This window comes from Lygodium microphyllum, chromosome 22, assembly GCF_053477565.2.
Source record: "Lygodium microphyllum isolate KBCC chromosome 22, Lygodium_microphyllum_v1.1.10, whole genome shotgun sequence".
Taxonomy (NCBI): domain Eukaryota; kingdom Viridiplantae; phylum Streptophyta; class Polypodiopsida; order Schizaeales; family Lygodiaceae; genus Lygodium; species Lygodium microphyllum.
Window position 1 is genome coordinate 9,709,183 of NC_141156.1, and position 25,971 is coordinate 9,735,153.

Genomic DNA, 25,971 nt, shown 5'->3' on the forward strand with positions numbered 1-25,971 from the left:
TTTTGACATATGTATTAGAATAGTATTTTCATAGTTGTTATGTAATATCAAATATATTCATAGTTTTTAATTTGTCATTTATGTTATATGCAAGGGAAAGAAAAGAACTCAATAATTATTTTTTTGTTTTACATGCTTGAACTTTTGAGTGCATATGCAATACTTTAACTTTAGCTTTAAAAATGATTATCTTTTATTAAATTTATATTGTATTGTTTAATTGTATACATAACCTAAGTCTAATCTAATTTTCTCTAATTTAATTCTCTTCTATTTAGATTGGTTAAGTAGGCATAGTGTAAGCATAATCTTCTATGAAAGAGTTGAAGTAGATCAAACTTGTATGTTTCTAATACACAAGACTTCCTCTATCTTCCCTTATCTTCTCAGACTCCCTCCATCTCCCTCTATCTTCCCTTATCTTCCTCTATCTTCTTGCCCCTCTCACTTCCTCTATCTCTCCCTCTCTCCCTCTCTCTTCTCTCTCTTTCTAAAAATGCATTCATCAACCACTACACTTGAAAATAGATTTTTGCTAAGCCTTTACCTAAGGCTATCAATTACATAGTTATCATTTCCTTCTCGACTAAAATTCCAAGGCAAATGGGTGGTGGCATGGTGGTTTCGATTCCCTCGTCGTGGAGATGTCTCAACATGAGGACGACATGTGAGTGGTGTTCAAATCGAGAAGGGGTGGCCATGCGATTGAGGATGGTGGTAGCACTAATTCTTAAATGTCAACAGCCAATTCCAAAAAAACTTTCCCCTTTAACTTTAAGTTTAAAGGTTTGTTTTTAAAACCTTTCCCTCCCTTCCATTAACTTTAATTTTAAAGGTTTGTTTTTTAGAGAGAGAGAGAGAGAGAGAGAGAGAGAGAGAGAGAGAGAGAGAGAGAGAGAGAGAGAGAGAGAGAGAGAGAGAGAGAGAGAGAGAGAGAGAGAGAGAGAGATTCATTTCATTCATTCTAGATAATGTACAACGCAAAGGGAACGTTGATAGTGTTCAAGCATTCCACTCTAGAAAGAGCTAGTTGTAGATCCTTGCAATTGTATTCTAATTTAGCTTTAATCCCATGGTCTCTCCACTTTGTGTGCTCATATTCTTATTCGGCTTCAACCCCATGGCCTCTCCACTTGGCTTCAATGGAATTCACAATCTCCAAAGCTATCTCATAGTCTCTCCTAGCGATAGCCTGAGGAGGAGCCAAGCATGGCACTCAAAGACTCTAAAAGTCTCAAAAGAGAAGATAAAATCAAAAAACTTATTGGCTACACTTTTGTTGCATCTAATCAACACCTCTCTTCTCACCAATTTTTGCAATAGTATGTCACCATTACAATGAACATGGATATGTAGAGAGCCTGTTGGATTACAATGTATCCAACAAAGATTACACTTTTCAAAATTGTACCACATTTGACAAGAATTGCGGACCTCTATAAGCCTCTTGTATGCACATTGTTTTCGCTAAGATTGAACATTTGAAAAGTATGTCCCCAGTCAAAAAGAACATGGTCCTTTAGAGATATGTCCATATAATAGCTTCCCTACTAAAATCCAGATCTTTAAATAGTAAAGCACCACTAAAATGGAATGCGAGCCTTAAAACCCAAATCGCAAAAAATGTATAGCACCATTAAGTAAGGGCCTAGTCATTGAAAGTGAAGTTGGACACACACACACACACACACACACACACACACACACACACACACACACACGCACACGCACACGCACACGCACACGCACACGCACACGCACACGCACACGCACACGCACACGCACACGCACACGCACACGCACACGCACACGCACACGCACACGCACACGCACACGCACACGCACACGCACACGCACACGCACACGCACACGCACACGCACACGCACACGCACACGCACACACACACACACACACACACACACGCCGCACGCCGCACACACGCACGCTTTCTCTTTTTACATTTGAACTTCTTAAGTCTTAGAAAATGACAATTATAACTTACAACAATATGAATAAATAACTCAAAATAACACCCTTTGTTTGACTTCTCTTACTTTTATTAAGTATTAGTGCAAACTAACTCACTTGATTCATATTAAGCAATCGACTTTGTGGCTCTATCAAACTTCTCTTAGTTTCCTTGAGAAGTATTTATTCAACTGGCCTAAACTATGACCATCAATCAACTAAATTTGCCTATGCTCTCAAAAAATCTAAAAATGCTCCCAAAAATCTATGATTGCCAACCTAAAATTTTCATCCCTTATTTTTTAAGGGATTCACATGGTTTTTTTCTCCCTTGGAAAAATGAAAAACTTACATTGTTCTAGTGTCCCTATTGAGCATCCTTTTGTAAAGGCCTTCTACATTGTAATTTTGTCAAGGATCTCAAGAGGATATCAAAGTGTGGATCAAATCAGTAGGATTTTGGTTTTGATAGTGATAGAATCCTAGATCATGTTTTCGACAACAAAGTCTAAGAGCTTATTCTTTGTGTTTCACACACTACTACAACCAAAAGTTATGCAATGGAGTCAATGATATTTAACCATACTTTGCTGTAAGCTTTCTATAGTTTTTAGCTCAAGTAGAATTTGAAGAAACAATAGTTTAGTCCAACAAGCTTTAATACTACAATATCATGTTTAGAAAATTTGCTAACATATGCTTGTACTTGATATCAATAGCAAATTGTAGAATTTTTGAAGCTTCTTCATGAGAAAATGGCCTTTAGCAACACCAATAGACAATTTGATATACAATGCATGTTTGGAAGAGGTCACTGCAAATTCCAAGGAACAAGGCATGTTTCTAAGGAGGTATATATCAATTGTGTTAGTCATGGTGTTATACATGCAATTGCAATATATAAAATCTATTAGTCAAGATATTGATATGTATACATGAGATTTTGATAAAAATGATGAGAATACTATTGATGATAATAATATTCATAGTTATGTTACTTTAACAACAATACTTATGGATCATGAAGAGATACAAAAGCAATGAATGCTGAATGACATGATCTATAAGTTTTCATGAATTTAAAAGCTAGTTCCCATTCCTTTGATAAGTTATTTATGTTACACATGAGCCTTATTGTTGGATACCAAGACTAGTCAAGGTGCTTGCATAGATTCATTATAGTTAGTTTTGTTTACAAGCTTGTGTATTTTTTGATATAGAAAAGAAATGTGAGCTATGGAAGAGAAGATACAAGAAGAGAAAGTTCTAGAAGATAAGGTGGTTTTCACTTCAAGTCATATCAAGTTTGAGGCATGTGTAGTTTATAGATGATTCAGTTGGTGTTGTTGAGGATATGCTTGTTTTGTTTTATTGAAAATTATGAGTTTTTAACAAAAATATATATTAGGTTCCAATTGCTTTATAATAATATTAGTTTTCAATAAGTGATAATGATAGCAATGCAAGTTGTGACAATGAATTGCTAGTAGTTAATAATAAGTTGAAAGTTAATATTTAACAAAAGAAAAGCAAGGTTAATTGCAGATATAGATGAGATACAGTCAATTCTCTAGATCTAGAGAAGATGATTGAGGACGTGATGAAGAAGAGTCTTTGCAAAATAGATATTTACAAACACGACTAGTGGGCAAGGTTAATGGAGAGTTTGTTTATGGAATCCTAATACTAAACAAAACAAATGAGAAAGTTACAATGAATATTGTCTATTTATAAGCTATATATAAGCCAACATCAAATATGGATGCTATATATAAGCATACATGTGGATAGGGTCAAATATGGATGATTTCCATACATGGAAATATTACTAAGGTGCACCAACTATACTTATGTGATATAGAGGCTTGTGCCAAATGTTTAGTCTAAGTGGAAAACATGTGCATATTGTATGGTCTTTTCATTATAACATCAGGGGTTTGAAATGCCATATGATATGGATATAAGATATTATTTTTCCTTTTAAGTATATACATGTTTTGAAGATGGCACTGTTGTGAATATTCAACCGTGAAACTTTAGCAATAGCACCAAAATGAAAATGCATCAAACCAATCGGCACTCCAATAAAGTAAATGGATCTTTTTGAGAGATTAAAGTTGTGTAGTCAAGAACAAAGTGAAAGCAATTCACTTTCCTTCCAATTCTCAATTTCATGAGCTACACATTTTGTCTACTTGAAAACAAGAGTGTAGCTAACAAACCCAAGTTGGGGCATACATGATAAGCTTAAAAATATTGCCTTCTATTCAATTGAAAGGTTTGATTCAACACATTGAGATATTAAGACTCTTCCCTCATTTTTCACCTCTAATTTCAAGAGATAATAGAAACATATATTGAGTTTGTGGAAGAGACTAGGGTTTTGAGACCACCTAGTAGGTGCGGATATTTTTAAAAATAGAGAAGTCCATGTACCACTTTGAACTATGTTGATAAAGGCACGTTAAATAAACTACATGCACACATTGTTGCACCTAAAAGAAGCTTACTAATGTATTTATGGTTTGTATAGTCAATCTAGCATTCCTAAATTGGGTGTTCATGAAGTTTCTATTCATCTTAATGCTTCTATTTCATGAGTTCTTTTTGTGCCTTACATTATGATGTGGAAAAGAATAAATAATGATGGCTATCTAGTACAATATACATGGAGCACTCCTTACACTAGAAGCTACTCCATAACATATCGTATCTTGCATGGTGCACATGTGAAAGTCACACATCAAGGTTCATATATTGCACATTCACTCTTGTTGCACTTTCAATCAATATCATACAAATTGTGTATTAATATGGAGGTTCCTTTAGGCAAAGGAGTTTGACAAATTGCCAAACAAGATGCAAGAATATTTCTAGTAACATTAGTTTTCCCTATTTGTTGTCAATCAATCAATCTCTTATAATGTACACTAAATTGAATTAACAAAACCATTTTCCAATGTATTTAGGGCGAGCTGAGCAAAGTGGGAAGATATCGTATTTTCTAGTATGACAACAAAATTAAGAGATAATGCATTAAGGTAAGCAACATTTCTATGCTTGGCATGCCAACTCCCACATTTTCATGTTGATTTCTCATTATGCCAAAGATCGAGAATTGAGATACGTTTGATTAGATCTCATGATAACATTTTTTCATGACTCTAACTTGTAAGAATAGTAGCATTCAATTCACTCTTGTCTTTTGTCGTCAATGAGACATATCCAGGAGCTCACCTACCGGATAGGTTGAACTGTCCTCTCAAAAGCCAATAATGCTATTGCACACTCCAACTCCTCCAAAAATGCATGCTACAAAGAAATGGAAAAGAAAATTATTCTCCAATAGATTACAACTTAAAATCTCACAAAGACTCAAGATCTAGTTCCACATGAGTTTGGAACCTAGCCCATGTTCAATTAAGCTCAATCGAATGATAATCAAAACACCTAAAGTTGAAGGTGAAGTGAGCTCTCCTTTTGATCCCAATTGGTACATATTTAGGGATTCTAGGGGGTCTGCTCCATTGTGATCTATGTGGATGATCTCATATTATAGGTCCCCATTCCTTAAGAATTCAAGTGATTTAGGCATAGCTCTCTTATACCTTCGAAATGGCTGATCTCAATTAGGTGTCTTACTTTTTGGACATGGAGGTTGTCTCGCATTCAAATGGTGTTTTTGTGTCACAGCAAAAGTACACTTTGAGGGAGGGGGAAATAGGATATAGAAAAGTAAAGAAAAAAGAGAAGACAAAAAAATGAAAAAGAGGAAAGACAAAGGAGAGAGAGAGAGAGAGAGAGAGAGAGAGAGAGAGAGAGAGAGAGAGAGAGAGAGAGAGAGAGAGAGAGAGAGAGAGAGAGAGAGAGAGAGAGAGAGAGAGAGAGAAGAAGAAGAAGAAGAAGAAGAAGAAGAAGAAGAAGAAGAAGAAAGAAAGAAAGAAAGAAAGCAAGTAAGAAAGAAAGAAGACGAGAGAAAAAAAGCCAAGACCAAGAGAAAATAAAAGAGAAAAGAGGAGAGAGAAAATAAGAATGAGAGAGAAACAAAGAAAAAAGAGAAGAGAGAGAGAAGAAAAAAGGAGAGAGGGGGAAAGAGGAAACATAAGAAGAGAGAGAGAAAAAAAGAAAAAAGAGGGGGAGAGAAGGCAAAGAGAGGAGAGAGAAAGAAAATGATGAAAGAGGAGAGAAGAAAAAGGAGAGAGAAACCAAAAAAATCATTGAGAGAAGAGAAAGAGAGAGAACAAAAATTAGGAGAGAGATAAGTAGAGAGGAAAAAAGAGGAGAGAGATGGCGGGCAAGAGGAAATAAAAAAGAGATAAATAACAAAGAGAGAAGGAAGAAACAAGAAGGAGAAGAAGAGAGAGAGAGAGAGAGAGAGAGAGAGAGGGGGGGGAGGAGGAGGAGGAGGAGAAGAAGAGAAGATAAAAGAAAGAAGACAAGAGATAAAAAAAGCGAAGAGCGAGAGACAATAAAATAAAAAAGAGGAGAGAGAAAATAGAAGAGAAGAGAACAGAGAGAGAGAGAAAAAAGGAAAAAAGGGAAGAGAGAGAGGAAAATAGGAAATAGGAGAGAGAGAATAGAGAAATAGGGGGAGGGAAGAGAGAGAGAGAGAGAGAGAGAGAGAGAGAGAGAGAGAGAGAGAGAGAGGGGGAGGAGGAGGAGGAGGAGGAGAAGAGAAGATAAAAGATAAAAAAAAGCGAAGAGCGAGAGAAAATAAAATAAAAAAGAGGAGAGAGAAAATAGAAGAGAAGAGAAGAGAGAGTGAGAAAAAAAGAAAAGAGAGAGAAGAAAGAAGAGAAGATAAAAGATAAAAAAAAGCGAAGAGCGAGAGAAAATAAAATAAAAAAGAGGAGAGAGAAAATAGAAGAGAAGAGAAGAGAGAGAGAGAAAAAAAGGAAAGAGAGAGAGGAAAATAGGAAATAGGAGAGAGAGAGAGAGAGAGAGAGAGAGAGAGAGAGAGAGAGAGAGAGGGGGGGAGGAGGAGGAGGAGGAGGAGAAGAGAAGATAAAAGAAAGAAGACAAGAGATAAAAAAAGCGAAGAGCGAGAGACAATAAAATAAAAAAGAGGAGAGAGAAAATAGAAGAGAAGAGAACAGAGAGAGAGAGAAAAAAGGAAAAAAGGGAAGAGAGAGGAAAATAGGAAATAGGAGAGAGAGAATAGAGAAACAGGGGGAGGGAAGAGAGAGAGAGAGAGAGAGAGAGAGAGAGAGGGGGGGGGGGAGGAGGAGAAGGAGGAGAAGAGAAGATAAAAGATAAAAAAAAGCGAAGAGCGAGAGAAAATAAAATAAAAAAGAGGAGAGAGAAAATAGAAGAGAAGAGAAGAGAGAGAGAGAAAAAAAGGAAAGAGAGAGAGGAACATAGGAAATAGGAGAGAGAGAATAGAGACAGAGAGAGAGACAGAGACAGAGAGAGAGAGAATGAAAAAAGGGAAGAGAGAGGAGAATAGGAAATAGGAGAGAGAGAATAGAGAAACATGGGGAGGGAAAGGAGAAGATATGAGAGAGAGAGAGAGAGAGAGAGAGAGAGAGAGAGAGAGAGAGAGAGAGAGAGAGAGAGAGAGAGAGAGAGAGAGAGAGAGGGAGGAGGAGGAGGAGAGAAGATAAAAGAAAGAAGACAAGAGATAAAAAAAGCGAAGAGCAAAAGAAAAGAAAATAAAAATAAGGAGAGAGAAAATAGAAGAGAAGAGAAGAGAGAGAAAAAAGGAAAAAAGGGAAGAGAGAGAGGAAAATAGGAAATAGGAGAGAGAGAATAGAGAAACAGGGGGAGGGAAGAGAGAGAGAGAGAGAGAGAGAGAGAGAGAGAGAGAAGGGAAGAGAGAGGAAAATAGGAAATAGGAGAGAGAGAATAGAGAAACAGGGGAGGGAAAGGAGAAGATATGAGAGAGAGAGAGAGAGAGAGAGAGAGAGAGAGAATAAATGGAGATAGAGAAAATAAACAAAGAAAAATTAAGAGAGAGAAAGAGAAAGACAATGAAGAAAGAGGGGAGAAGAAAAAAGAGGAGAGGGAAACCAAAAAAAGTAGGGAGAAAGGGGAGAGAGAGAGAGAGAGAGAGAGAGAGAGAGAGAGAGAGAGAGAAGAAGAAGAAGAAGAAGAAGAATAAGAAGAAGAAGAAGAAGAAGAAGAAGAAGAATAAGAAGAAGAAGAAGAAGAAGAAGAAAGAAAAAATACGAGAGAAAATGTAAGAAGATGGGAAGAATAAATGTTTAATGTAGAAATAATAGTTATACCCATGTCACGCTGTTATAGGTATAAAAGAGAGAGACGTGTAATTTTTCACATCTTTTGGAAGCATTAATACATTATAGTCTCTACCTCATTACCTTGCTCAGAGCTTCTATGGCTTCTCACCTCTTCTTTTCTTTCTCTCTCCATTTCTAATATTTCTCTCTCCTCATCACTCTCTTTCTCTCTCTTCTATACTCTTTCTTCTCTCTCTTCTACAGACTTCTCTCTCCTCTTTCTCTCTCTCCAGTCCACTTCTTGACAAGTGGTATTAGAGCATTGGTCTTTGATCCATTGTTCTTCTCTTTTCTTCATATTTAGTCCAATTTTCATCATAAAAATCAATTTTAGACTAATACTACACATGTACAAGACATGGACAGTGACTTGCAGTGGCTTGCAAGACATTTATAGTTAGAAGAAGACTATATATATGGAGATCTTTGGGATAGATATGGCAGTGGAGGGACAAAATAATAGGTTGTCATCAAAATTTTACGCAATTTTGAAGGTAACATGGTCAAATAGGAGTTAACCGGGCTTGAAAGGGAAAACAAATTGTGGTTACTTTTCAAGAGAGGCTTCTCTTTCCTCTTTCTTCAAGGTATTGTCAAGCTTCCATAGAGTTTTTAGTAGTGATATTCTTCTCCTTCGCTGATCTTTGCTTCTCTTCAAGAATGGCACGCAAAATGGCATTCTAGACTTCAAACCCTACATGTACCATACCATTTTGATGATTGTGTGGATAGCCATGTGTGCAGGAAGGCAGCCCAAAATTTGCGTTGAATTTTCATCCCTGTTCTTTAGCATATTTCCAGCTCATGGACAACATTGATGTTTCTTAATGACCATTGGCATTGCATACTTCAAGTCTCTAATGTCTAAACTCCCAAATGAAGCTCTATTTCTCATCCTTTTAGTGTCTTGAAACCCTAACAGAGCCATGAAAGCTTCAGCGCTCAAGCTTCCATTTCTCTTCAATTTCTTGAAGATTTCTCATCATTTCAGCACGAGGATTCATTTTAGTAAAGATTTTTGAAGAAATTATAAGGATTGAGCAAGATTGACCAAGGATTGAAGCTCAAGAGCTTCTATGGATTCAAAATTTGGGGGAAACGCGTTTAATGCTTCAATCTTAAGCATCTGAAGCTTCAAGATTTCTTTCAAGTATTAAATACACAAGGATTGAAGATTATTTCAGCAACATTGAAAAAACAGAGGCTTCATCAAGCACTTGGGGATCAATCAAGCCTTCATCAAACATACAAAAAGTATTCCTCTTCAATTCTTAATCTCTCTCATTCATCCAATTGCCAAGCTTCATCTAATTGATTGAGAGATTAGAGAATTGTAAAGTTTCCATTAAATTTCAATCAATCATTACTCTAATCAGCCCATTCATGGAGTGCAATGTTTACTTGATGCATATTGGATCCAATCTCAGTGAATTAAAAGATTCTAACTAAAATTCTAGCATTGCATTCAATCCAATCGATTAAGCCCATTGATTGATAAGATTTCCTACTCTGAATGAAAATTTCAGTAATGCATATTATGCTGATTGATTAGAGTATTATGCCACTGCCATGTTAATGTTCCCATCGAGGAAAAAGGTGGGTGCCGAGGAGATAGTGAGACAAAAGAGAGGTGATCCTCCTTCATTATTAAAGATCTGGAAGGGGTGTAACCAATCGCCTCAAGGAGAACTTTGCCCACCTCCCGGTGATTCAGAGACTATGTAGGAACGAGTAGAGAATTGAAGATTGAATCACTTTCAAAGACTTAAGTACCTTCAAGATCAAAATAGGGTAAAATAGGGGATTTATAGAATGCTGTAGGGTATATATAGGTCATTACAGGTACCATCTTCATTATTGAAGTATAGCTCATGTACTACAAGGTGCCCACAGGTCCTATCCAAATTTCTATAGGGTTTGGTAGCCATTAGGCATTACCATTTTTCTCTTACATGTGGAAACAGGGTACTTACAAGTCTGGACAGTTCAGAGAATGAATTGCAAAATTTTCTATCCTAAACCTGTTATGACATGCTATAGCTCATTTTGAAGAGGGAATTTTTGGCTTTTATTTGAATAAATTTTTTTGGAAATCATAGTCTCTTAGCTCAAGTTATAGTCAGTTTTCTGATTGGAAATCAGAGTTTCTTAGCTCAAGTTATTGTCAGTTTTCTGACAAGGAGTTTCTTAACTCAAGTTATAGTCAGTTTTCTGACAAGGGGTACTGTAGGACTGCACTACTATGGTAGGTCATAAGGGAAAGAGTAAGGCTCAAGATGAGTATGCATAGAAAATCAGAGATTCCATGTTGGATAATACATCTCAGGAGGCCTTAAAGAGGCTCATATGCAAGGTAAAATTAGTGCAGTCAATAATACCATGTGTGAATATGAGAATATGCATGCTCAAAGGCATATGGAGCTATTATTTAGAGTGGAGCAAATGGTATTGTCTACTAATCAAATGAAGTCTTCCATTGAGAAGTTGATGGATTCCACTACCCAAAAGAAGGCTTCAATTGACAAATTAGTAGAATTCGATGCTCAAATAATGACTCAGTTCTCCCAATGAATGCAAATGCAAATGGGAACCAAGGAAGCTAAGGAGAAAGATCATTCAAATAGTGAACCTTTAGTCCCACTTCAGCCACCTAACCAAAATGGTCAAGGTCATGGTATCATTGGATAAAAGAGTATTCCCAATAGTCAATATGAAGTAGGTGAGACTTCACAAAGGCATGATGAATATTTACACAGTTTGAATGGTGTTAATTCCCAAGATTATGGGTTGAATTCCCAACTTCCTAGAGATCCTCTACCAAGGGAAGGTTTCATACTAATTCTTGGCCACCTATTGGGAGAGCACCATCTTATTTTGGAGGTTCAATGTTTAATACCCATGAGTAGTCTATTTTGGGATAGCAACCATTTCATGAAAGAGAGCTAAAGGGTGATATCATTTTGGCAAAGTACAATGGTAGTAATCATCTTCACCATCCGATCTGGAGGAATGGATTTCAAAATTTGAATCTTACCTTGATATTTTCCCCAGAACTGATGATATAAACATTCATTTTACATCTTTGCATTTGGAGGGATTTGCACATACTTGGTGGAGATATATTAAGAAAGAGAACATACTTGTAGAGAATTAGGATGCATTCAAGATACTTATGATTGAGGTCTTTGTCTCTTCTCTTGAAAAATAGAAATTGGCATAGAGATGGTATGGATTAGAGCAAAGAAGCCTAAGTGAGCGGGGGTATACAAACCAATTTCTCAACCTTATTATGTATGTAGAGAGCATAAGTGATGAAGCTAAAATCCACAAGTATATATATGGTTTAGAACCTTCTTTATCAATTGATGTTATGGCACAAAACCCTACTAATCTTTTCAGAGCTATTAAGCTTGTGAAATGTTATGTAAGAAAGTAAAGAAGGGAATTTTCATTTTAGCCTAGTTATGGACAACCAAGGACTATTTTAAAATAGGGACAAGTTGGCAATGTTTATGGCAACAATCATGCACCAAGTGGGAGCTTAAGAGTGCCAACTTATCCATCATTCAATGCTTCAAGACCTCAAACCAATTTCAGGACATCAAATAGTCCAAGTGTGAATTTTAAACAAGGAGATAGTAAGTTCAAATCTACTTCAACCAATATGAATCCAAAGTCTATTCTTATGGACCTCTACAAAGAAAGGAGGGGAAAATGCTTACACTTTCAATGTAGGAAAAAATATATAGCTCATCATGCCACAAAGTGTATATACAAAAATGCAAAAGCTAAGGTTTATAGTATGTTCGTATTTGAGGATTGTGAAGATGACATTGATGAGGTCAATGCATTTGTACCTATTGCTAAAAAAGAGAATGTTGAGGAAGAAGTTGGGCAAGATAAATTTTATGATTCTACTCACACTTTTCCTTTCGATTCGGGTGGTAGTGTTCCTTTCGATCCGAGAGGAAGTCCAATATGGATAAGATGAATTGTCTTTCCAATTGACTTATAGCAGCCCATAAGAGTTCAAGTAGCCATTGGTGAAGAAGAAATCAACACTCAAATATGTCCACACATTATTTTACAGCTAGCTGAAAATTATGTAACAAAAGCAAACTTGATAACCTTGGAAATGGGGCCCATAGATATTGTACATGGGTGTGATTGGTTGACGACATTGGAAAAAATTTCTCACAGTTGTATATGGAGTTTACCTTGATGGAGAGCTCATCCATTTACAAGGAATTCCTAGTAAATTAGATTCTCAACTTATCACAATTTAACAACTCAAAAAGGAGTATAAGAGACTCTCATGGATCTTTGTTTTGCACTTGAATAAAGAGGTTCAAGACAAGTCCACAAATTCAACAAATCATCCAACTTTGAAAGCTATTCTTGAGGAGTATAGGGATTTATTTGAAGTACCTACTTCATTGCCTCCCAAGAGAGTAGTAGATCATCCAATTGATTTGGAGCCCAACTCAAAGCCAATTAATAAGCCACCCTACATATTATCCAAGTGTGAGCATGGAGAAGCAGCTAAGAAAATCAAGGAGCTTCTTGAAATGGGATTCACTGAACCCAGTTTTTCACTTTATACATCTTCAGTCTTGTTAGTAAAAATGAAAGATGGATCTTTTAGGATGTGTATTGATTATAGGGATCTAAACAAGATCACAGTGAAGAACATGTACCCAATACCCAGAATTGATGATTTTCTTGATGAGCTTAAGGGGGCTAGATTCTTTACGAAGATTGACTTAAGGTTAGGGTATTATTAGATCCATATCCAAGAGGATGATGAAATCAAGACTGTCTTTAGGACTAAGCGAGGGATCTACCATTTTCTAGTGATGCCATTTGGGCTTACTAATGCTCCAGCTACTTTGTAGAGTCTAATGAATAAGATTTTGCAGAATTTCCTCTTTCACTTTATCCTAGTTGTCTTTGATGACATTTTGATTTACAGTAAGACCCTTCAGGACCATTTATCACATATGAGGAAGGTTTTTAATGTATTGAGGCATCATAGACTCTTTGCTAAGGAGAAGAAATGCTTTTTCATGTAGATTGAAGTGGAATACTTGATACATTGTTAGTGAAAAGAGGATCTAGATTGACCCCAAGAAGCTACAAGATTGAAGTGGAATATCTATGACTAGGAGATGTTGGCTACGTTACACGCAATAAAGAAATGGCACTATTATTTGTATGGCAGTCAGTTTAGAGTTTGAAGTGATCACAGGGTCCTAAAGTATTTCCTCACTTAGTCTAATCTCACCCCTAAGCATCATAGGTGGGTAGCTACACTGCAAAATTATGATTATGACATCACTTATACAAGGGGCAAAGACAATGTAGTGGCTGATTCTCTTTCTTATATGTAGGCATGTAAAGTTTCAGCTATGACAGAGTTACATAGTGACTAAATTGAAGAATTATAGGAAGCCTATCTTTTGAATGAAGTGATCAACCATATTTTTCAAAAATTACAGCAAGGTCTCATAGAAGATAACTTACATTATTAGCTTAAAAATGGCATAATTTGACAAGATTGTTATTCCCTCTACTTTTTCTTTTATATGGAAAATTATGGAGGAGTTGCATTCTTTGCCTTTAGCTGGGACGAGTTTTTAAAACCTGTGATAAGATTAGTAAAAGCTTTTATTGGAAAGGACTATGAAAAGATGTCAAAGATTTTGTCATGAAGTGCATGCCTTGTCAATAGAATAAGGATAACACCCATAAGCCAGGTGCTTTGTTGTAGCCATTAACTATTCCTATAGGAAAATGGATTCACATTACCATGTACTTCATTGCTGGCTTGCCTACTACCAAAAAGGGATGGAATAGTATATATGTGGTGGTGGATAGACTCATCAAGGAATCCTATTTAATTCAAACCAAGACCCAGTTTATTGCTTCTCAAGTGGCTAGTTAGTTTATGAAGCAGATTTTTAGATTACATGGATTACTGTAGGTGATTATTCATAACATAGATTCAAAGTTCATGAGGAACTTTTGGCAGGCGGTATTCACATCCATAGGCATTAAGTTGGCTCCCTCTACAACCTATCATCATCCACAAGTTGATGGATAGACATAAAGGGTAAATAAGTGGTTAGAAACTTATATTTGCCATTTCTGTTATGATGTGGAAAATTCATGGGTTTCTTGGTTATACCTAGCTAAGTTTGCCTACAATAACTCCACTCATGCTAGCATTGGAGTTTCACCCTTTGAGGCTATGTATGATTATAAGGTGCCCTTACCCATAGTCATTTTCAATAAAATAATCAATCCTCATGGAAAAGAAGAATTGGAAAGAATGCAAATCCTTCTTCAACAATGTAAGATGAATCTTAGAAAAGCCCAAGACCAGATGAATATATATGCAGATGAGAAGAGGTGACCCTTAGAATTCCAAGAAGGAGAATCAGTTTTGTTAAAGATGCCAAAGTCTCGGTATTCTACCTTGAAGGATGGATTCAGTAATAAGCTTACTCACAGATTTTATGGACTCTACAAGATTGTGAAGTGCATTGGAGACTTGGCATATAGATTGGAGCTACCCTCTTTCACTAAGATTCATAATGTATTTCATGTTAGTCAACTCAAGCCTTTCTATGGTGATCTTGTTGATACACTTGATGAGCTGCCACGTATTGATGAAGAAGGTCTTATTTAGTACATCCCTGAGGATGTCATAGGTTAGCATGAGAAGAAGCTTCACTCTTACTCTATAATTGAATATTGGATTAAATAGAGAGGTTTGCCACCCAAGGAAGCTTGTTGGAGGCCTGATTCTATACTAGATGAGTTTCCTTACCTACTACGGGACACATTGGTGATTGAAGCATATTGACTATGGAGCCAGTGATGATGTAGATAGGGTCTTGAGAGTAGATTGTTTTAGAATAGTTTTTATTCTGCCCAATTTTTAGAATTATGCCACCTACATAGGGTCAAAGTACTCTTCAAGAGCTAAGTTTTGACATCTGGCATGCTTCATTTAGATACTTCTACAAGAATTTATGACATATTTGGTTTAGTAGGGCTTGTGCTTACAACAAGCTATCTACTTCATTTTGAGTCTATTGTTTGAAGACTTTAAGGCTCCAAATACTTTTGAAGCACTTTTGATAATGTATATAGCTAAGGCTTACTCTCATTCCTTCATTTTAGTCCATATATCTTAATCTTTCATTCATTTCTCTACTTGTATAGTTGAAAATAGAGTAGTACTCTGTTCCATCCATCCTTTTCTAACTTTTGTAAGTTTGTTTTTGAGGGTAAAAACCTTTGGGACAGGATGGATTGTAAGAAGTTGGTAAGAATAGATGTTTAGTGTAGAAATAATAGTAATACCATGTCACATTGACATAGGCATAAAAGGGAGGGACATGTAATTTTTCACATCTTTTGGAAGCATTAATACATTATAGTCTCTTACCTTATTACCTTGCTCACAGCTTCTATAGCTTCTCACATCTTCTTGTCATTCTCTCGATTTCTAGTTTTTCTCTTTCCTCGTCACTCTCTTTCTCTCTCTTCTACACTCTTTCTTCTCTCTCTTCTATAAAATTCTCTCTCCTCTTTCTCTCTCTCCAACAGTCCACTTCTTGATAGAAAAAAGCCAAGAGTGAGAAGAAAAGAAAATAAAAAAGAGGAGAGAGAAAAGATAGAAAGAGAGAGAACCAAAGAAAAAAGAGAAGAGAGAGAAGAAAAAAGGAAGAGAGAGAGAGAGAGAGAGAGAGAGAGAGAGAGAGAGAGAGAGAGAGAGAGAGAGAGAGAGAGAGAGAGAGAGAAATGGAGAGAAAAAAGAAAAAGAGGAGAGAAGGAAAAGAGAGGAGAGACAAAGAAAATGATGAAAGAGGAGAGAACAAAAAGGAGAGAGAAACCAAAAAATCAAGGAGAACAAAAGAGAGTCAAAGAGAACAAAAAAGAGGAGAGAGATAAGTAGAGAGAGGAAAAAAGAGAAGAGAGAGGGAGGGAAAGAGAAAAATGAAAAGAGAAGAAATAGAGAGAGAAAAAAAGAGAGAAGGAAAAAAATAAGAGAATGAAGAAGACACACACACACATACAATGAGAGATAGAAAGAGAAAGGAGAAGAAGAAGAAGCGGAGAGTGAGAGAAAATCAAATAAAAAAGAGGAGAGAGAGGGAAAGAGGAAATAGAAGAAAAGAGAGAGAGAGAGGAGAGAGAATAAAATAGAGAGACAAAAAATAAAAAAGGAGGGGGAGAAAAAGAAACAAGATGAGAGAGAAAGGCAATGATGAAAGAGGAGAGAAGAAAAAATAGGAGAGAGAAATCCAAAAGAAGCAAGAAGAGATGGGAGGGAGAAAGGCACAGACACATATACACAGAACAAAAAATAGAAGACAAAAAAGAGAGGGGGGAAAGGCAAAAGCCAAAAGAAAAGAAATAGAGAGAGAGGAATAAAAAAGAGAGGAGGAAAGAACAAGAGAGAAGGAAAAATGAAAAAAGAGGAGGCGAGGGGAAAAAGAGGACAGAGAAAAGCAAAGAAGAAAGAAGAGAGAGAAAAAAAAAGAGGAAAGAGAGAGAGAGAATAATAATAATAGAAAAATAAAAAAGGCAAAAAGTGAGAGAAAAAAAGGAAAAAGAGGAGAGAGAGAGAGAATAAGAGAAAAAAGAGGAGAGAGAGAAACGAAGAAGAAGAAGAAAGAGGGGAGAGAGAGCGAGCAAGAGAGGAATAATAAAGAGAGAAGGAAATAATAGAAGAGAGAGGAAAAGAGGACATAGAAAAGCAAAGAAAAAGATGAGAGAGAAAAATAAAAAAGGTAGGAAAAAGGACGAGAGAGAGAGAGAGAAAGAGGGAAGAGAGAGAGAAGGAGAAGGTGAAAGAAATAAGAAGTATATATATATATATATATATATATATATATATATATATATATATATATATATATATATATATATATATATATATATATATAGAGAGAGAGAGAGAGAGAGAGAGAGAGAGAGAGAGAGAGAGAGAGAAGAGAGAGAGAGAGAGAGAATTGCTATCCCAACTCGGGGGTATGATGCTAGGAGGCATATTTCATGGTGGATTCCATGCCACAGTGGATTCCGAGAGAGAGAGAGAGAGAGAGAGAGAGAGACAGAGAGAGAGAGAGAGAGAGAGAGAGAGAGAGAGAGAGAGAGAGAGAGAGAGAGAGAGAGAGAGAGAGAGAATTGCTATCCCAACTCGGGGGTATGATGCTAAGAGGCATATTTCATGGTGGATTCCATGCCACAGTGGATTCCGTAAACTTTATTGACTGGGGCTCATACACAAAGTGGATTCTTTGTGCGAGAAGATGATGGGGTCGCCTATCCTTTTCGGGCGTTTCATTAATTTAGTGTGTACATGGGTGATTCCATAGCGGGTGATTCCGCAAAATACATATTAAATTAATAAACGTTTATGAGTTTAGAGTGCGCACTCGTGATAAATTAAGGTTAGGATTGATTTCTAACAAGTTGATTTATTTATGTAGCTGAAGACTGCTAGGTATTCACTTTTGTCGGTTTAATTGTATTATTTTACTAACGATTGTGAATGCTTCAGTTGATGTGTAGAGATAGCAACAGCGGCGGAGGAAAGCATTGGAGGATAGCGTGTATTCGAGTTATCACTTATATTTTGATGGGCGCATACCTTAGACATGGTGCCTATATTTTGTCGCGCCTATTTATTAAGGTGTTGGATATTTATTTATTATTTTGTATGCGCACGGACACATGATTATGATATTTGTATTTGGACATTGTATTGGGTATGCCTGACTCTTTGGGCGCCCGCTCATTAGCTTTATTTCTATTTTGTGCTAAAGCAAACTCAAAAGCCAAAAGCGTGCTATTTTGTAATTTGGGCTATTATTTGAGCTTGAAGATGATTAATACATAAAATACATGCTTTGTGAAGCGCTCACACAAGTCATGGGGGAGATTGCACCCAATTGGTCTCTTGTTCATGTCGTGTATGCTTTCTACCTTGAGTTTTGTGCAAAAAGTAGAGTTCTTTTGTTCTTGGGGACCTTCCGGCGCTCACTACGCGAGCATACAGCATCCGATTTGCGCACCAGTGGTATCAGAGCGAAGCTAAGATCGAGAGCTTCCAATTGCTACCCATCTTGTGCGAAGGCGGAGCTCCTGGAATGATCGAGCTCTACAATCAGTCTCATCGCAAACGGTCGATACGGGTGGATTCCTGGCGGTCAAGAACCTCTGTCTCTAGAGCCTCTGATTGTGAAGGACCGGCCTGAAACAGTGGAGGACCACGTCAACATCTTCTTCTTCAAGACGTTTTTCCACAGAGAAAAATAGTAAGCTTCACCATATCTAAAAGTTCTTAAGCTTTAAGTAAAGCTTGGAAAGCTTTATAAGAAGCTTATAAAGCTTCAATCCTGAAATCGGTGGCAGGGCGGCATCATTCCATGAATTTCGCGGCTCAAAAACGGCCCCCCCTAAAATTCACCATTTTTATTCAGACTAGCTTTTAAGCGAAGTCAATCAAGTCATAAGTCATACAAAGTTTCAAAATTGATCAAGTTCCATAAGTTCTGCAACTCAGCAAGTCAGTCAAGTCACCAGAAGTCAGAACTGACTTATGCCAAAAACTCCCATAAGGACTGTTCCTGTGTAGACGTACTGAACTGCAAAGTTGTTCCCTGGAAAACTCTGTTCGCATACGCAGACTTGCTGAACCAGTTTCAGCACACGCAGAAGGTCATACACGGATTTTACGAAGATTTCAAACCCCGCAACCGCAAAAGTCGAAGACTGTGAAAGCCAAACAAAAATTTATAAGCCTTTTACACCCGACTTTAAGCTACACTCATCCCGCTAATTGGATTTTGAGAGTATGAGGTCTTTTGAATTTTTACAGGATGACGTAACAAAATATGGATGATTTAATGGCTGAAGGCGATCTTCCTGAACCTACCGTGGAACAAAAATTGGATTTAATTATGATGCAGTTGGATGAAGAACGAAGAGCCCGGCAAGCCTTGCAAGTTCAACTGACCAATTTACAAAGATCGACTACCGACAAAGATGGACCACAATCCGAAGATCTTATCCGACGAACCATCGATGCGACTCTCGAAGCTCAATCCATCCGCAAAGAAACAAAGATAAGTAAAAGAAATTTCAAATTCCGTACTTTCAATGGCGCTCGAGATGGAAAGATTGTTCTTGCATTCATCAGTCAGTTTGATGATTACTTTCATGAAGAGACATACGCTGAAAAAGATAAAATCAAGTGTGTCACTAATCATTTAGTGGATAGAGCATCTCTTTGGTGGACCGTGGTTCGTAAGAGCATAAATTGTCCCACTACCTGGGAGAGTTTCAAGAAGAAGTTTATGCAGAATTTCCTTCCTCCACAATTCCATGAAAAAACCATAAAGCAATGGGACCTTCTTCAGCAAAGAGATCATGAGCCTATTTCTCAGTACATCGAATGCTTTTGGAATGCCTTACTACAATTACGCATGCTTAAAGACGTACCTGAAGTGACTCACAAGCACAAGTATATGTCTAGATTACTTGGGCATTACTACGCTGAAGTCAATATGTTCAAGCCTGCAACTCTTGAAGATGCAATTTCTTTAGCTCATGACACTGAAGACAAGATTCGAGGAAGAGACAAGTGTCCACAACAATTTCAAGCAAATGGTAACTATGGTTCTAAGCAATTCAATTCAAATTTTAGAAGATTCAATCAAAGTCGATTTTCTTCATCATCTTTCCGTAAGTCTTGGACAAAACCACCTGCTTAGCCATCAAATACCAATCAAAACCCTAAGCCATCTTCACAGCCAAATCCTAATATTCCTAGACTTCCTGCCATTGCAAACAATGTATCTAAAGCCAAACCTATAGTGTGTTACAAATGCCATCAACCTGAACATCTAGCAGCCAATTGCCAATCGAAGAAGCCACATGTCCATATCGATTATCTTGGAGCAATGGAAGATGAAGAACATGAAGAAATGCCTGACTTTACGGAAGATGAGGATGACATTACTACTCCTTCGGATACTTTACCAGGTATGCCAACTCCACATTTTTTGTTGACAATGAAATGTTTAGTACATGGAAAAGAAAAGATTATTTTGCATGATGATGGTAGTACACATGATTTTATTTTTGCAAAGTTAGTGAAAGAATTGCAATTACAAATTGTTCCTATGCATTATCGCATTAAAGCAACATTCTTAGGCACAAGGTATAATGGAACACAAGAGGTGCATGATTTAGAAATTCAAATTGGTGAATACACTGAAAGAAAGAATTTTCTCGTTGTACCTTTACAGTCCAGTGATATTACCTTAGGTATGCCTTGGCGTCATCAGCATAATCCTGACATAGATTATTCCATACATTCAATTAAAATTCGATTTCAAGGAAAACACATTACATTGATGGTATGCAAGCATCTAATGCTTTTCCACTGCTTACTGATACTCAAGCTGAACGTGCATTACACAAAAATAGTAAATTTTATCTAATTTGGGTGAATGAACTTCAAGCTAAAGAAAAACATATGTACCCTAGGCATAAAGTCTTCCTTGCACAATTTAAAGATTGTTTTGCTGAGGATCTACCACCTGGACTACCTCCTTCACGTCCTAAAGACCACAAAATAGATTTAATTCCCGGTACACAACCACCTTGTAAAGCACCATATAGGCATAACCAGATAGAGTAGAAAGAAATTCAAAATCAAGTTGAGGAATTATTAAACAGAGGATTAATTAGAACTAGTAGTTCTCCATTTGGTGCACTTGTTTTGTTGGTAAAGAAGAAGAATAATACTTATCGTATGTGTATTGATTATCGTGCCCTAAATAAGATTACTGTAAAGAATAGATATCCAATTCTTAGGGTAGATGATCTTATGGATAAACTACAAGGTTCTGCCATATTTAGTAAAATAGATCTTAAATCTGGTTATCATCAGGTGAGATTAGATAAATCTGACATATTCAAGACTGCATTTAGAACACAATTTGGTCATTATGAATTTCTAGTGATGCCTTTTGGATTGACTAACGCACCTGCTACATTTAGTAGAATGATGAATCACATATTTTTGAAATATCAGCATTGTGTTATAGTCTTCTTTGATGATATCTTGGTATTCAGTAAAAATGAGAAAGAGCATTATGAACATCTGTCTTTGGTTTTCAAGTTGTTGAAAGATAATCAATTGTATGCTAATCCGGAAAAGAGTGAGTTCTTTCAAACAGAAATTGAATATCTAGGTCATATTTTGTTATCAGAAGGTATTAAGGTTGACCCTAAGAAGATAGAAGCAATATTGAACTGGCCTATACCCAAAAATGTGCATGAGTTACGTTCTTTTCTAGGTCTTGCTAGTTTTTACAGGAAGTTTGTGCGAAATTTTTCATTACTTGCTTTACCTTTAACTAAACTTTTAAAGAAATGAATTGTTTATCATTGGTCTGATAATCAACAGAAATCTTTTGATTTATTGAAACATGCATTAACCCATGCTCCTGTACTACAACTACCTGATTTTAATAGACCATTCTTTTTAGTAGTTATTGATGCTAGCGGATCTGGAATAGGAGCCGTACTTATGCAAGATAATCATCCCATAACCTATTCTAGTTGTAAACTGAAACCATCCGAACTTAAATATTCCACATATGATAAAGAATTGTTAGGTGTTGTACAAGCTTTAAGACAATGGAAACATTACTTAATGGGTTCTGAGTTTATGATTAAGATTGACCAACAAAGTATTAGACATCTCCTTAGTCAACCCCAAATATCTGACCGACATATCAAATGGGCAGCTTTTATTCAGAGTTTTCATCCCCTTATCCAATATCAACCAGGTAAAGAAAATATAGTGGCCGATGCATTAAGTAGAAGACCGACCATTCATAATATCTCTGTCATATCATTTGATTCTCTAACTCCTATGAAATATACTTATTATCAGAACATTACTTTTCATGCTGATTGGAATAAATTAGTTGAAAATAATTAGATTCCTATTGATTCATTGTCTTACAATGATGGATTCATGTTTTATGAAAAGAGATTATGTGTTACAGTTCCATTTAGATCCTTTGTTTTGAATGATATTCATTGTCCACCATATCAAGGTCATAGAGGTATTATATCTACTTTACGTACATTAACTGAAGATTTTTATTGGCCACATATGGACACTGATGTATCTAACTTTGTTTCTGAATGTTTGGTTTGTCAAAGAGTTAAGAGACATCATGGTAAACAGTATGGTTTACTTATGCCTTTATCTATTCCAACAAGACCATGGGAGCAGATTTCTATGGATTTTATTACTGGTTTACCTAATACTAAAGCTAACCATGATATGATTTGGACTATTGTCGACAGGTTTAGTAAACAAGCATATTTCATTCCATGTAAGAAAACTTTAACAGCATCTCAGGCAGCACAATTGTTTTTGAAAATTGTTTTCACTAATCATGGATTACCAAAAGTTATTATTTCTGACCGTGATTCTAGATTTTGTTATAACTTTTGGATTACTTTGTTTGCTAACCTAGGAACAAAGATTGATTTTTCATCTGCATTTCATCCTGAAACTAATGGACAAACAGAAGCTACTAACAGTACTATTTTAGATCTTTTACGTGCTTACACTATTTCTAAACCATAGATATGGGACACACATTTCCATTTATTGCAATTTGCATATAACAATACACCACACACAGCTACAAAGAAAGCACCGTTTGAAGTGATATATGGTTATAGATTGTCTACACCTATTGCATCTTTATCAAATAGAATTCAGAGTGCTGATGATATTGCTAACATGCATGCTACTATTTTTGATGAGGTTAAAGATATGATTGCCAAAGCCCAGCAATCATATACAAAACAAGCCAATAAGAAAAGACAGGCCATGAATTTCAAAGTTGATGACTATGTTTGGTTGAGAATAGAAAAACGTAGATTATAAAGTGTAGATAAACACCCAGTTGTAAAATTAGCACCTAGATTCTATGGACCATTTAAGATCATTCACAAAATCAATGACAATGCATTCAAGTTAGAACTACCACCTCACTGAAAAATTCACAACACCTTTCACATTAGTTTATTACGACCCTTTAGAGGCCAATTACCTGTATACCCTGTTTATGAAAACCCACCTTTGCTAGATGAAGAAACTAAGATACTTAAACCTGAAGCTATCATATATATTGACTTTATGACCACTAGAACTGGCCGTAGATATTCTAGATATTTGGTCAAGTTTAAAAACCATCCTGTTGAAGAAGCCCAATGTGTGAGGTGCCCGCCCACCCATCGGCTTGCCAGGCACTCTTTTAGCAGTCTATCGAGAAACAAATCTAAGCGTCGCTACCCGGCACTCCCAGGGAATGTTTCGAGTTTTGTCGCCTAGGGTTTCTCAAACCCGCCTCGCAACGGAACGTTCATGACCGAACCCACTAGGATCGACCTGAAATTCAAGTTCCGAGTTGTCAAGGTCTCCTGTTAGCATTCTAGCGTCGGGTTTTGGACATCCTACTTTACGTAGAGATATCCAATCCGAAGCAGACCCATGCCGCACTTGGTTCAAAGAGAATGGGAAACGAGAGGGATGCTTTGCTCAACCTCTCTACCCATAGGGCATAGTCCCATTCCGGTCCCCTAAAACGGCATGAACCGAGGTTCTATCCTAACAATTTCTAAGGTCGAAAATGGTAAACCTTGTGAGAAGCCTCCCAGTTCTCTGGGACCACCCTGCTGTAGGACGGACCCGTTGGGGGTTCCACCCACCCGCTTCCCTTAATAGATTTAGTTTTCTAATTAGGTCCTACCACATTTATGTGTGACACTTAAAGCCAGCTTCATTAATTAAGCCTTTTAGGGAACAGGGTTAGTTCGCATAACTTATAGCACAGACACGAAAACAGAGCAAAGTAATCTATTGACAAACAAGTTCAAACAAGTTCCTTAACTTATCTTCAAGTTAATCTTTGTCTCCCGCCCATACAGGAGAAATTATGTTTCGCTTCTGTCCAACAGAAGTATCCCTTCTGCCCTGCAGAAGTAACTGGTTCAATTCACATGGCACCACAAACTAAATCCTTTATCTAGAATAGGATATCCCAACATGCCCAGATGTTGGGGGCCACGGAGGTCTTCAACTCCATTCTAGACCTAGCAAGGGGTGTCCAGAGCTCCAACTGACCCGCAAGCTGTCTAGGAGTGAAACATCATTCCCGTGGTTGGCCTTTTCACCACTCGACCTTCGGCCCATGAATTGAGTAGTGCCCTCTCGGGTTAATGCGCGGTGCGACCATGGAGGTGATCCACCCGTACAATATATCCTTCCTTAATTAAATCCTTTAAGAATCAAGCACAAACAAGGCATTCAGCCTAATATCATTTTCCAAGAAAGCATTCCTTTATTCCCATGGCGACTTGTCATCACAGACCCTTGCCATGCATTTACCATAAGTCACAAGCACTTGGAATAATCATCCAAACAACAACTAACAACCAGTTGAATGTAAAAACATTTAGGATGTTGTTCGATCAATCAACAAAACCAATTTCATTCTTTCCAAAACAATGCAAGAGTAGATGAAATAGTATTTCCCATTGCATAATTGCTCTCCCCCTTGGAATCTAAGAGCAATATTATGCAAAAATGTTCTTAACACTTCCTTCCTTTAGCTAGGGCATATGTTAAGGGTTCAAACACTATTCATGATGTAAGTTCTATAGGTCACTTACCTTGGTTGGTAACCCAACCTTGGATTTGGATTGGCAAAAGTCATCGTTATTCAACGGATCTCAAGACATCCTAGTTTTAACCCTTATGATCAATTTCTTGTACTAGCTCTTAGTCAAGTCATGAGGCAATTAGAAAATTATCCTCATATATCAAACATGTTATAGGTATAACGTGTGAATACTTAATAAGATAAGTGCAAGATGATCTCAAGTAATTAGACTCTAATAGGCCATGCATTGAGCTAGAATCTAGTTGTTCTTAATATTTGGGCTCTTAGGCTTAGTACTTTTGAAGTATCTAAGTTTCAACTAATACTTTCTATTCATGATTCTCAATGTCGTATTCTTTTAGTAATTATGCTATTTGTAACCCTTGACTATACTTTAATCTAGCACTTGTATGCCCAATATTTTAATGTCGTTCTTTCTGACGACTATGCCATTCATAATGCTTGACTGATTCTTTCTTGTAATTTCTCTACTAGCAAATAAGTCATATGTAACTAGGTGCGATTATCTTCCCTTGATATATGCACTTCATAAACTCCATCTTCCGAGTAGGTGAGATGAAATTTATCCATTCCCTTGACCTATACTCGTGCAATAGTATGGGGCCTAATGTATCTCATACGAAAATCAAAGCAAGCATCTATCAATTTGAAAATACATTACTTATGACCGGAACCGCAGTTGGATTGACGGTGATGCCTTTGCTTGAAGCCTTGTTGCTGGTTGCAGGATTGTCATCCATACGCGACATTCTTCTCTTGGAGGCCATCGTCCGCAAATAGACTCAAGAGATTAAGGAGATAGAATAGATTCAAGATGGGAGAGCGTAAGAGAAGATGGTTAAGTCGAGGATCGAGATAGAAGGAATTGAGCTAATTCTCTTCCTCACAGCCTCTCGGGGTGACTTTTCTCTCTCTCTCTCTCTCTCTCTCTCTCTCTCTCAAGCTCTCTTTCAAGCTCTTCCTC